At 40.6% G+C, this 14,272-nt stretch overlaps 1 long non-coding RNA gene across 1 annotated transcript; it reads right to left on the reverse strand.

The window, feature by feature from the left end:
• Positions 1-4,286: 4,286 nt before the first annotated feature.
• On the reverse strand, positions 4,287-11,240 carry LOC142856725 (uncharacterized). The gene is made up of 3 exons (XR_012911711.1): positions 11,196-11,240; positions 9,828-9,864; positions 4,287-4,788 (listed from the first exon to the last, which is right to left on the reverse strand). It is a non-coding gene; the product is annotated as an uncharacterized LOC142856725 (long non-coding RNA).
• Positions 11,241-14,272: the final 3,032 nt, after the last annotated feature.

Raw genomic sequence — 14,272 nt, forward strand, 5'->3', positions numbered from 1 at the left:
GTGCCAATGCGTTCAAGTATACTTCCCACTTTCTCTTCTTTGAGATTCAGTGTAGCTGGCTTTATGTTGAGGTCTTTGATGCATTTGGATTTGATTTTTATGTATGGTGATAGATATGGATCTATTTTCAGAGAAACAAATCTTAAAAACAGATAATCAGTCTCTAAAAAGTCTTATGAGAATAACTTCTTAAAAGACACATGGTTGCAAACACAACTGCAGTGCTTTCTGATTCTATATCTGAAATGTCGTTTTCAAGTGTGGCGTTAAAGCCTGAGTCCTTGTAGCGGACAACCAGGCAGCTCCTCTTACCATTCCATTCCTTACTTGCTTTACTTGATGACCTTACTTGGCCTGTTGGTTGTCCCTTAAGTGCAATGGCTTCTACTTCCTACAGCCTCCATAACTTTTAATAACTAACTACCTTCTCAAAACCTTTAGGAGTGGCCCCCAAAATTCAACTTCTGCACACTCCCACTGATACTGTTTTTCTTTCCTCCTAATTTTCCTTGTCACTTATTAATTAATGCCCTTTATGCTGGCATTGCTTTCTTTTCTGTCTCCCCTGCTACACTGTGAGTTTCACATGGAGGGATGTTGGTCTGGCTTATTTAATGGTGTCCCTCTCATATAGAATGGTGCCTGGCTTCTGTAGCTGTTGTTGCACAGAATTAGAAACGCAGAGCTGGACATGGACACGTAGCTCTGTGGTAGAGCACTTGCCTAGGGTGTGTGAGGCCTTGGGTTATATTCTAGTCCCAAAGCTACAACAAGGGAACCAAGTATCATATGCTAAATGTAGGCATAAAGAAGAATTATTCAGTACTAGAAACAAAAGCACAACACTTAAGAATTTTTAAAAATTTCTGTTTGTCCTTCTGGGGAAAGGTCAGAGTAAGGGAGCCCCATCCAGTGCTATAATGCTTCCAGGCATGTTGAGTTCTCGTCTTCACAGAGGAAAGCTTGGGGAGTTATTGTTTAACCCCACTGAGAACTACTAATTGTGTCACATTTACCTTGGGGGATGAAAAACAGGAAGCATTTATCAAGGTACATAGATTTCATAAGTAATATTTTAAATGGCAATGTGCATAGTATTAAAAGAATTGCTTTCACGTACAACAGAATTAAGGCAAAATAAAAATCAGTCTTTGTGAAAGTCTTTCAAAGAACACAGAGATTTTTCATTTATGACCCATTTTTTACAGACACAACTAAACTATGTTACTGTTGCTTGAACAAAACTATGATAGAACCCAGCCTTTAGTAATAGAAATAATTGTTCTGCTTAATAATGGTGAGAGTATTGAACCTTTAGGCAGGTTCAAAAATCAGATATTTTTCCTACAAATGCCATGAGATGCATAAAAGTGTTAGAGAGTCCCTAAGAGAGCAACTCAGACAGCCAAGGGCTTGCTGTGTGATCAGAGGACCTGAGCTTGATCCCCTGAACTCATGCAACAAAGCCAGGCATGACAGCACACCTGCAACCACAGCTCGGGGAAATGCAAACAGATTCCTGGAGCACAGTAACCAGCCAACCTGGCCTAACTGAGTGAGCTCCAGACCAGTGGAAACCTGTCTCAAATAGCAGGGGGGCTAGAACCTGAGGAGGTACACTCATGGTTGTCTTCTGCTGCACGCACGCACGCGCGCACACACACACACACACAATCACGCACATGTATTCACATACACACATGCACAAACACACACACACACACACACACACACACACACACACACTGCACAAATTGAGTTGGGACCAGAGGGGAAAGCCTGTTTCTGACTTTCTGCTGTGGTGCTGTGTGCTGTGTGCCAGAGACGACTTTATTAAAATGGTAACTACCCGCACATGCCTCCTATCATTGCACTCTGGCTTTGTCCTGCTTTCAGTCTTCAAAGACAAGGATCAGCATCGAGAAATCATAGCCATCACTTCTATGCTTCACTTCCAATAATATTCTCTATATGCTCAGAAACATTCTCTCCTTCGTTCCCTTTTCTCTCTCACACACACAAAAATACACAGAACGCATTAAAATGTGTGTTCACTCTCACTTCACTTTTGAACTGTGAATTTATATCAAGATCTGACAGGTGAACTGCATGAGCTGTCTTATTTAACCCTTGAAGCAACCATATGTGGTCAATATTTTTATCCTTTGCTACAAATGAGGACAGCATGCCATAGACAGGTGAAGTAAATTTCCCAAGGTCAAAGTTATCCACCATAGAGATTTAAACTAGATTTTAATTCACTCTGAAATCCCAATTTTTCAACCACCTTTTCTCAATTCCTGGCATATCCAACAAACAATTCTTTCTGAACCCACACTGCTTTGTGTGTGTGCGTGTGTTAAACACATAGCCACATAAACTAAAATACTTTTTAAAAGCTACTGCTTATGACTCTTTGAATTTCATTAGTACAAGTAATGGAAGGGGTGTTTAAACAGCATCAAGTGCTTAAGGACAAAAAAAGCAAACATTTTTATGCATGGTCTTTCGTAATGATGTTCAATTTAGACCTAATCCTTTTAGCCCAGAGATGGAAGAGTGGCATTCTAAACAAATCTCATTGTGTTGTGTTTGCTGCCATAACAAGGTATTTAAAGGACGAAATTCTTTCTGGCAGATGGACTTCTTGGCTTCGCTATACATCCATCACAGAAAGTTTTTGTTTTAGAAGTTTAAACATGAAGCCAGAAGCTTCTCAGTAGATATTTCCACATAGAAATATAGTAACCAGTTGGGTAAGAGAGTTAAGAAACAGTAATAAAGCCTTCTTTTTACAAGCATTTGTCCAGTTTATGAATTTGAATGATAATTTTAATGTACACTCAGTGAAGTGTACCCTAGCTTAGAGTCTAGGCAATTAGTCCTAGCATAAAAATATTCTTATTGCTCTTCTTCACATTATTGTTTTATACTCAACACAGAATAAAGAAATATATCCACCTGATTATTTGTGGCTGATCCGTACAGATTCATCCTTGATGCTTTAACATCACATATCATGAGGCTTCTACAAGGTTATAATGCCATGTATTTTAGTTTAGGAATCTGTTTATTTTTAATATAAACAAAATATCTAACAATGGAATACTATATATTGATCATAGCATTTAAAATGTACCAAGAAAACACCAGGGTTGGCTGTTACTTTTAGACAAATACATGCTTAATTCATATAAGGTCGCCATAGTGGAAAACAGCAGTGTGATCTGTCTTCTTGATCTCAAAGATACGAGACCTCAGCGCTTCCTAGTTTATCATGATCCATAGACTTCCTCTTTTCCTTACCCATGTTCATGGCTTCCACAAATATCTGTGGGACATCTACAGGTCGGCACTGTCACAAGAGTGACTTTATAATTATATTGACAACAGAGGGTAAGAAAAACATATGATTCTCTAGTACTTCTCAACTGCCAGCAAAGGAGATAACACGGGGTCCTGAGTTGTCATGTAGAAGTACAGGTACCAGAAGCTGCGATGACACAAGGAACTAAGCTCTGCATAGAGATTATGATGGGTGATCCTGGCTGACAATGAGATGGATTCCTAGAACGCTAGCCATGAGAGTAAGCTGTGGACATGGAGTCTAGCAGAGTCTCCCATGGCTGGAGATCTGGCCAATACTGATTACAACTAAGGGTTCCCGTGGATTTGCTCATTTGAGTCATTCCAATAATCAAAACAAAATAAGATTCTGAGCAAAGACAGCTGAATGTTGTTTTATGTGAGCAGATTTGAGATGGATTTGCTAAATAATTACAGAATTTTGTTGCCTGGAATTAAGGTCTTACCAGAACCAGAAAGTCTCACAGGCACTATCAGTCAAGGCTGTAAGCAGCCTGAAATGTTGTCAACGTCTGGAACATGGGAGGAGTTGAGCATGTAATATCTGGAAGGTTGAGGGATCATTTATCCATAGGAAGTAGAAGCGCACCTAGTGAACTGGCTGGTCTGGCTAATGATTCTTCAGGTGTAAATGTTGGAAATAAGTTTCTTTCAGCGGGACACCACCATCCGTTGAAGGCCAATAGGGGACAAAGACAACGTTGTCCATTCTTATCAGAGTGAGAACAAATAGAAATGGGTCAGGGTTCGCGGTGTTTCTTATCTCTAGTCTCCTCTAGGAGAAAACTCTAAAACATAAATAAAAGTACTGGGGTAACAATCGAGACTAGAGAGCAGTCCAAAAGCAAGTCAGAGTAAATATCAAGAATGTGATTATGAAAACTTTTTTAATATATTAGTATGCTTTAAGGTGACTTTTCAGAGACTCTCAAAACTTTCAGCTGATTTTCAGGATGTCCCTCAAAGAGCATCTCCTTAAAATAATGGCATTTTTAGAATTTTAAAGAAAAGTTTTCCATACCTAACATATAAGCGTACCCACGGCAGAAATCACTGGCGTCAGCTGTATTGTTTTACACAGGGACACACTGTTCAAGCAGGAACTACCTTGAACACTTGAAGTTAAATACAAGCTTGTTTAAACACACTGTTTTTCCTCAGCAATTTAAATTTTCCAACACTTATGTGTTCTGGAAGAGAAAATCAGTCATACTTTTCATAACCCAGGTAAGGGCTGATTTTAGCTGTTTTCCTCTGCACATGTTGAAGCACAGCTTTGATTTGTAGGAAGAATGTTCTCCTCATGTGGACTCATAGTCCATCAGATGCTGGACACAGTCAGCTACCAGGTACATAGTGGAACTCTCAGAAGAAGCTGTTCCACTCACTTTTAGCTGTAAGTTAGCCTCGGTCCTCGAAAGTCTAGATTTAAGAACAGATAAAGTGATTCTCAGTAGGAAGGGCACAGTTTAAGACACAGTAGTGATATCGGTTTCTGGGACAGAGATGTGAAGGGAATTGGCAGAAGGTTTACGGGGTTTGACATTGGGGTATTCTCATGACTTCAGTCCCTTTGACTTCACTTGCATGATGAAACTCTTGTCTGCACTCAAAATGTCCTTGGTACGGTGGGGTGCTGTTGGCACTCATACATCTACTTGCCCACCATGTGCGAACAACAAGGAGACAAGCTCTCTGGAAATGTGTTGATATGGTAGTCTTTGCAATTATCCACGTGGTGAGAAGCTGTTAACAGTTGGAAAATCAGGTTCAGTCAGAGCATGTCATTACAAGTGCAATGCACAATGAAGCACCATTGCAGAAGCTTTAGAGCTTGTGGGAAACCCGACTTCTCCTCGTTAGAAAGAATTTAGCCAGAAAGCAGAGAGAAAGGAGCTGGAGGCGTAGGGAGAACTGGGGTATTAGAGATATGAGTTAATAGCTATTCCAGTTGGTAAATTCATTGGCCAGCAGGGAGTAACTTTTAGCTTTCAGCTCCGAACTGAAACCAATAAAAAATGGGAGCCGCAGGGACAAACTAATTCTCCTAATTTACTTTTAGTGTACGAGATATAATGACAAAGCAATTAGCTGTGGCTATCTAAGTACAAACTACCTTTAATTTAGGAGGCTTCCAGAGCCATCAAAAGACCATATTCCTTCTACTTTTCAAATTTGGTTGTAGAATATCGTACTTTCTAGCAAAGTATACTTGCATTGGGAGTCTTTCCTTAGCCATCTAGAACCAAGCTTAGAAAATGAGGAAGAGTCAAGGAGATAATTGATCCTGACAATCAAAATTGCTTTGTGGATAAGCTGGCTCATTCCTCCCATTGAAGGCTGGAATCGTGCAGGGAGGGCCTGGAAACAAACCAGTCAACCAGAAGCTGGTGGTTTTGGCCAGCGTAGATGTCATCAGCCCAGAAGGAAGCCTTGATTCAAAGTAGAAAGGGAGACCAAATGACCACTGGGAAGTTTACCTCTTTGGACCCTATCTTCTCTTCTGCTGGGATTGCTAAACTACAGACCCCAGATGTCCATATGTCAGAAGAAATAACGGTGTAGGGACACTGTGATGGTTTGAATGGAGATGGCTTGCCATCGGCAGGCCCATGTTCTGGAGGCTTGGGATCTTTCATGGTTAAGATGAAGGACTCGTGAGCAAAATTAGGTCATAGAGCTTCTTGAGAAGTGATTGATACTAGCCTCTTGAGAGTGGGTTTGGTTTCATGGGACTACATTAGTACCTAACATTCCTGGGCTTTTCTGCTCTTGCACAAGCTCTCATTCTGTAATTCCAGTCGCCGTATTTTGGTACCCTCAGCAGATACGGCTGTTTAACCTGACTGTTATAGCTTCCAAAGCCATGAGTCAAAATAGATGCCATTTGTTTGTTAAGTATGCACCCCGCATGTCCTTGTTATAGCAGTATAAAAGAGACCGTGCTTTAGGCTGGGACGGTGTTAGTACTGGCAGGGATGACTAGTGTGTGTAGGGAGGGTGAGATAGCTCTAGAATCCAAGTTGTAGGGTAGGTCCAGAAGAAGTACCTCCAGACCAGTCCAAATCATCGAGGAGTCGGCTGAGCAGTACTGTCAATGCTCCATGTTGTCTTTGTATCTATACCTGAAGGAGCGAGCAAGTAGCTGCATTCTCTCTCCTCAACATTCAGTGTTCTTGTGTGCCAGCCAGGACCCCTGGTGTCTCCTACGTGGCATCTTTTCTAATGGGCTGAAATCTTAGATTCAGGGGGCTCCCAGTATGTCCCACTTCAGGAGCGTCCCTTAGTACAAAGAATCTGTCTTCATCAAAGCTGTGCTCTTTTCCTATGACTCATAGTGTATTAAGGAATAAAGGGTTTCCCCACCTGTACAAATCAGAACACCTGCGGATGGCTAACACACCTCCAGAAGTCCCTGTGGGATGGTCTAGGGCTGTGCTCCCTTATCTCACAGGCCAGCCTTCCATCTGCTAGATGATATTCAGATTAAAATAGTGACCTAATTCTCTATCAGATTTTAACTTAGAGAGAAAAAAAGACTCCAACTTATATTGAAACACAACTAGTATTCCCAATTTTGCCCTATTTTATTTCAATACCATTTATTAATTTGTAATATACTATGTATTTTACCTTTTAAGTATGGTTTCCTTTGCCACCTACTGTTAAAATATGAGGTGCAGACAGAAACTTTAGTGTCCTTTTTATTCTGCGTTTTCCTTCCCTCCCTCCTCTTCCCTCTACTCCAGCATGTCAGAGTGATCCAGTGTAGTTTCTTGTACGTAGTGGGTATAAAGCTCATACTTACGGGCTTTTAAAGAAGGAAGACAAATGTGTAATATATAGGATGAAGGGATACAGGAAGGTCAGTGAGAAAAGAAGCATCCGGTCTAACGCTGCTAATGTTTAAAGTTTAAGCCTTGCCATGTTTAAAGTCCTGCCGTGGTAAACTCCATGGTGTTTTCATTTCAGAACATGTAACTGCTCTAAAAAAATTCATTGTCTCAGCATTTTTCTCTTGCATGTTTATCTCTGTGGTGAGCCCTTCAGAAATGCTTTTACTGTAATTTTCATATTTCTGTTTTTTCTACATGACATTATAGAATGTCCTGTCTTTTTCTGTCTGTTGTTTACTTGGGTACATATGGGGCTCACAGCAGGGGCTGGGATGGGCAGTATTTATATCCATGTGCATCCCTGGAAATAATATTTCAAAGTTCAGGTTTGAATGGCCTCTGGAGGGGATTCAACACTTCATATCCTAAAATGAGTACATAGCTCAAAAACATTAAAGCACTTTTTGATTGTATTCATAAGGTAATTCGGAATTAAGAATGCATACCTCAATTTCGGGCTACAGGATACAATACCCCCCCCCCCCACGGTCTTCCTGTTACTAGCTGTATGGTTTTCAGCACGAGTTAACAGTCTGAGCTTCTATCCTGACCTCATTGTCTCTTGGTGAGCACAAAATGCTGATGCTGGTCAGGACTTATCAGAATATATGACTTAGCAAGGATTCAAGCGACAGCTATTGCTATTACTAGTGTTTGTAAGATCCCATTTTAAAATCAGTTATTGAAACCTCAAGTAATTCCCTGTGCAACTATCTGTACTATACTTCTATGTACGACTATATGACAAAGGAGGGTAGACATGGATTAACCATGTGAAGTTATCCTAAGATAAGAGAACTTGACTCCCATGGGAAATCCATCACTGCTCACTCATTCATTCACAGATAAGTGCTTTCACTTGTCTCTCTCGAGCACACACACACACACACACACACATACATATACGTACATACACCGACTCCAATGGTTACCTCCTTTGAGGAAATATGTTAATTTCCTCACTAAATTAACTGTAAATTTTGTCACACTAAAGCTAATTTTGAGACTAGGGCCCCCCACCCCCTAAGTGTTCACAGCAGTGTGGGTCTCCTCTACTCTTGCTATTGGACATGGTTCCGTGGCTTTGAAAGACCCATACCCAAGGTGTTCCTCAGATGTAAGCTGATCTCCCCCTCGTGTTTCATGTCAACACATTTCCCTGCTACCAATGTCCCCGTCTCCACCTCGCTTCACATAGAGTTCGGCTTCTCTAGCATCAGAGTCTTCTCTGGAAGGTCTCGACCATGACTATCATAACAGGCCGTGTGCTTCCTATTAATGATCAGCTTGACAGAACCAAAAATCGTTAGGAAAGGTGAACCCGGGTGTGCTGAGGTGACCGGCAGCATGGATCTCCCCCCACGTCCTGACTGTGGATGCAGTGTGGTCAGCCACCACAGGCCCTTGCTTTCACGGCTTCCCAAAGACTCTACCCTGGAACTGTGAGCAGAGTCGTTTTGGTGAGGAATTTTATGACAAAAAGAAAACAACTAAGCAGCATGTGGCCGCAGTTTCTCCACTCCTAGCGACAGGGAAAAAGCAGAGATGACGTCAAGCAGACCGAAGGCTCCAAATCACTACAACCTGCAGAGAACCCACAAAGGTGACTAGTACAAGTGGCACAAGGGGATCTGCGTCCTGAGATTCATGGTTCTTCTTTGATTTTGACCATAGTTGTATTTTATTCTTGTGATTTCTCCATAGTGTAGGTGAGAGCCTCTATGTTTTAAGGCTTGCCCATACACAGTTCAGTTCTTAAACCTACTAAAAGTGATTGACTTGGAGATAAATTTAGGTTTGAATTTCTTTAAAAGAGCCAAACTGGCAAGTTTTTCACTGGCATCATTTTCCAGACACTAATAACCTCACACACTATATAAGTCTGCCTCACAAAATGGAATGCCGTCAGCAAGTGTGATTGTCAGCACGGGAAGGGCCTTTGCGTCTGTGGATGGTTTAGAGTGTGCTGAGGTTCTTCTGGAATGGTTTTGTGGTGTGCCCTCCTGATGGTTTCTGTCTGCAGGGCTTTCGCCTCTCAGAGTTTAAAATGCAGTAACCCCTCACTGACTCTGCTATCTTTCCTTCCATTGGGATCCTCGGAACACTGTGGGAATGAAAACTTACAATCGGATTTTCCTTCTTTCTTTCACAAACCAGTGTTTGTCAAAACTATCGAATAACAAAATTACACCAACATTCTAGACAAAGGAACAGCTACATCCAGAATTGTGCTAAAGTGCTGAAAGACACCAGGCACTCTTTGTCCTCCAGATGACGAAACCGGGGCTGAGTTGTTGAGGAACGCATGCTGTGTAACTGATAGTGGGTCCTAATTAGGAAAAGATGCACAGAAAGTTGGATGGTTGCCAGGTACAAAGGCTGAATTTGTAGGAGTTGTTCAAACTTTGCCTCAAAGCGCTTCTGAGAAAGTGGAAGTCACTGCCTCCTTCACACCGTAGATTTAGCTCCTTTTATTATCTGTCTCCCTTCATAACATTAACACCATATGAACAGAGACTTATCTTTGTATGGAGCTGACAAAATCAACAGACATGATTCACTCACCAGATAGTTTTTTGAAGATGTCACGAGTTAGGTAAGACTAGAAAATATAAGACATAACTTTTATCAAGTAGTTCGTTTTAATTTATTTATTATTATCCACTTTACTTTCCAACCACACTTCTCCCTCCCTCCCCTCCTCCCGCCCCCTCTTAGCTCCCCCTAGCCTACCCCCCCCATCCATTCCTCCCAAAGGGTAAGGTCTCAGGAGTTAACAAATCCCGGAACATTAAGTTAAAGCAGGACCAAGCCCACTTCCCTTTGCATCAAGGTTGAGCAAGGCATTCCATCATAGGGAATGGGCTCCAAAAAGCTAGCTCACGCACCAGGGATAGGTCCTGGTCCCATTGCCAGGGGCCCCTCAAATAGACCAAGCTACGCAACTGTCTTCCACAGGCGAGGATCTAGTTCTGTCCCACGCAGGCTCCACAGTTGTTGGACTAGAGTCTGTGAGTTGCCATGAGCTTGGTTCAACTGTCTCTGTAGATTTCCCTTATCAAGTAGTTTTTGAGTACATAGGAGACACAAGTTATTATGTTACAAGGAAGAGATGCTGCTTAGTGCTCTAGCAATATTCAAGCTATTCCACAGACTCTTTATTATCAGTTGGCTTCAGTTAGTCCTTTCTCATGCCCTGTGCTTTTCCACCAAGCCCTGTGAATACACATACACACAAAGCCTGGGGAACTGTATTGTTGGTGGCATATGCTTTTGAATTTAAACACAGGCATCTTCTCTGAAAGTCCTGTCATGCTAAGCATAAAAGAAATTGTATGAACTTAGAAACAAATCTCATTATGAACTCAGAAATAAAGCTCTGGTCTCATTTAACCGTAGCAATAGGGCATCAGTGCAGATCATTTTTATAGGAAGCAGACACGTAAAAGCTGTTACCCAGCCTTTCAAATCATCCAGCAATTATAGGACTGGCAGAAAAAAAAAAACCTGCTCTAACCAAGTGAATTAGGTTTTATTTTGTAATTGTAAGAAACAAAACAGTCAGAGTGAAACGTTCTAGAGTCAAGAGAGGGGCACTTGGATTTTTTTTTTTTTTTTGCCTCCTCTGAGTTCCAGCTGCTCTAAAAGTGAGCTGGCAATGATGAAAAGCTCCACAACCCTCATCTTAGTATCAACAGGGAACATGGAATATTCACTGGAGAATCCAATGGCATGTAAAGTCTGACTATCTGCCTGCCTCTCTTTATATGAAAAGCAGCATACACACAACACAGCACCATGCTCAAATCTCAGATCACATCACTTTCACCAAAAGCACTATTTTCTTTTGGCTCTAAGCCCTGCTCTCATTCCTCACTAAGACCCCATCTTTCTTTCCTGCTTTGTCCTTCTCAGCGGCTTCTTTATTCTTACCTCCAGATGCTTCATTGTGCTGTAGCCCTTATCGAGTGAGCCGGGAGCAGGAAGGGTGCTGAGGGACTTTTCAGTGTTATAACACAAGCTGCCCTTTCAGACTTTGTTGACTTTTCACATCCTATGTGCGCTCTCGGGAAGGGCAACCATTTCCTGAGTCTATCAATCAACCAGAAACAATATATCAAAGTTCTTGCTATGTTCCAGGAACTGTCTAGCATATCATCTCTTTAATGCGGACAGAAAACATACAATGCACCTCTTCCCACACTTTATACAGATAGTCTTCTCTTTTGATTTGTTACTTTATTCTTTTTAGTTATTCTTTACAATACATACAACTCTATTAAGTAAATAAAAGGGGAAAGTACAACTTAAGGAAGCTAATGTATATAACTGTAAGCATTCATAGACTACTCATAAAACAGATGTAGTATTAGCTAGGTTAATGACTTCTGTATCCTTGTACAATAATTTCTACAAGTTATCCTAATGGACAATGGTGGTTAAGATGCTGTCTTCTCAAGAGAGCATAAAGTTAATACAGACATTCAGTTCCAGGAGAGCTAAAGGCTACTTGTTGTCAAAAAAAAATCCCACTGATATTGATAACTTTAAAACTCTCACAATAAAGATGTTACCATTTAGCATCTACTTTCCCTAGCTATAAATTCAGAAGACAAATACAAGCAACAGCATCATATGTCATGTAACTATAAAGGTGACTCCATGTTGAGCCTGATTATAGACTACTTATTGCCCCAAATGTAGAGGTTATTCAGACTTAAGTGTCTGTTCTGGTTCATGTATTGTTCACTGCATGACATCAAACATGGACACGTATACACACACATATGCTCACACACATGCATGAGAGAGAGAGGGAGAGAGAGAATAGAAACAGAAGAATGCTTATTGCTGACATTTTCCATATGACAGTGTTCAATATTGCAAGTAATTTGTCTTCAAGAAAAGTAAGGTTGAATTGTCAGGACTGGAGCTAAAATTCCTACACTGTTTTGTTCTAATTCTTTTGATACAGCCCTTGTAGCTAATCCATTCATTTCATTCATTCCTACACTGTTTTGTTCTAATTCTTTTGATACAGCCCTTGTAGCTAATCCATTCATTTCAGTTTCAATACTTTTGTCTTATAACATAGATACCAGTAGTGGTTATTTGGGAATGTTTCCAAGAATAGAGCAAGTCCTTACTCTTGAGAGCAGAATTTGGCAAGACTAAAAAAGACCAAATGTCACTCTTTGACACCTCTAAGACATAACTGGCTAATCTATTCCCCAATGTTCATTTAGAAAATTTGTAATTAAATATAAAATTTGAGAAGGATGAAGAACAAGTCAAACCATTTCAATGCACTGCAGTCTAGTTTATTCCTTGCCCCAAACATGAATGATATGCCTCCCTTCATTGGTGTTTCCTTGGGCAATAATATTAGTCACTACAGATCAACTGACGAGTTTGTGAAATTCTATTACTTCAGTAATTATTCAAAAACTGGCACATGACATGCTTGTAGGTAACACCAGCTATTATCCGATGATCCAAACCCATCATGAGTTGGGGAAGGTATCAAACAATCTCCAATAATTTGCTCTTACAAATAAAGAAATGAAACTACCATGTTTTGTATGGATCATGGCCACACATGGAGTCCAAATCTTCTTTTTAGACATCTATACCTTAGAGTCACAATGTGCTGAAAACAAAAACAAAAAAAATTGACTAATTTCACAATAACCATATCCTTACAAACCTTCATCAGTGGAAATAGCTGTTAAGACATCCAAGTCTCCATCTTTGAACCCTGTCCTCTTTTCTCATTCATTTCTCCTTGTACTTCCTAGAGAATTCTACTATGAATCCTGAGATAATTTTCCTTCCTTCTTTGAATGTTTAACAGCCTTCCTAATACTGGGACTATTTCCACATGTTGTGGTGACTCCCAACCATAAATTATTTCTGTTGCTACTTTATACCTGTAATCTTGCTACTGTTATAAATAATAATGTAAATATCTGTGTGACAATCTTTTGGGGATTGTGACCCACAGGTTTAGAACTGCTGGTCTTGTCTATACCACATAATATAACAATTCAATTTCTATATAGATCTTGTGGGCTTACTTTCTCCAGCTAGACTGAAAGTGCCTTAAAGGCAAAATGTACATCTTACTGTTATCATGCTTCAAGTGCTGGTCCTATATATGGAGACAAATAATGCCTTGCACTTCACTGTCAAATTCTCACTCCTGACATTTTCTGCTTCAAGTTCCTTCCTTGTCTTCAGTGCTCAAATTGGCAAGTAGCTTTTTATAATACCAACTATTCATGTCATCATGCTTCAACATCCTTAACTCATGACAAAGCCTCCGTTTATCTAATCTGATAATGTCTAAAGATCACAGCAAATCAGCGTCTTCCTAGTTCCTGAAGGTGCTGTGTATGGTCCTGGAGGAGGAAAGTAAACACCATTCTTACCTGTTTGTGAACCCTGTTAACTAAGCAATGACCAGCTGAGCCAGATGAGCTCATCATGGCAATGATGATACAGATGCCATGGGAGTAACCAATCACTCTCTGCTGATTGGAGTTACGGTCTGCTCCGCAAATTAAAACCAATACCTGACGTCAAAATTTGGGCACAAATCTGTGTCTAGTTGGGTCCTAGGTCCTGGAGGGGGATGTAAAGCTGTTATTGTGCAAAGTGAACATAGTATTAAACTGATTCCTCATGACTTGTCACACCTCTGTCAACCCTCGTCAGAGAAATGTCTTTTTGTAGTAAATAACAATTAACACTGGGAGAAGGAGAACCGCAAGTGGTCAATGTGCAGAGAATACGAACATTCAGCCCTCAACATGGCATTTACATCACACACCCTTCTCCCAAGGCTCATGGGTCTTTATGGAATGGGGTCAGAAAAGTTGGAAGAGCCAGAGGCTATGGATGAATATATTGGAAAGTGTTTTCTAGACACAAGGAAATTGCCCATATAAATTCGTAGCAGTTAAGACAAAATTCTTAAGACCTGTAAAAATCCAGCCAGTAAAAATCCT

The sequence above is a fragment of the Microtus pennsylvanicus genome, chromosome 9 (genome assembly GCF_037038515.1).
Source record: "Microtus pennsylvanicus isolate mMicPen1 chromosome 9, mMicPen1.hap1, whole genome shotgun sequence".
NCBI classification, from domain to species: Eukaryota; Metazoa; Chordata; class Mammalia; order Rodentia; family Cricetidae; genus Microtus; species Microtus pennsylvanicus.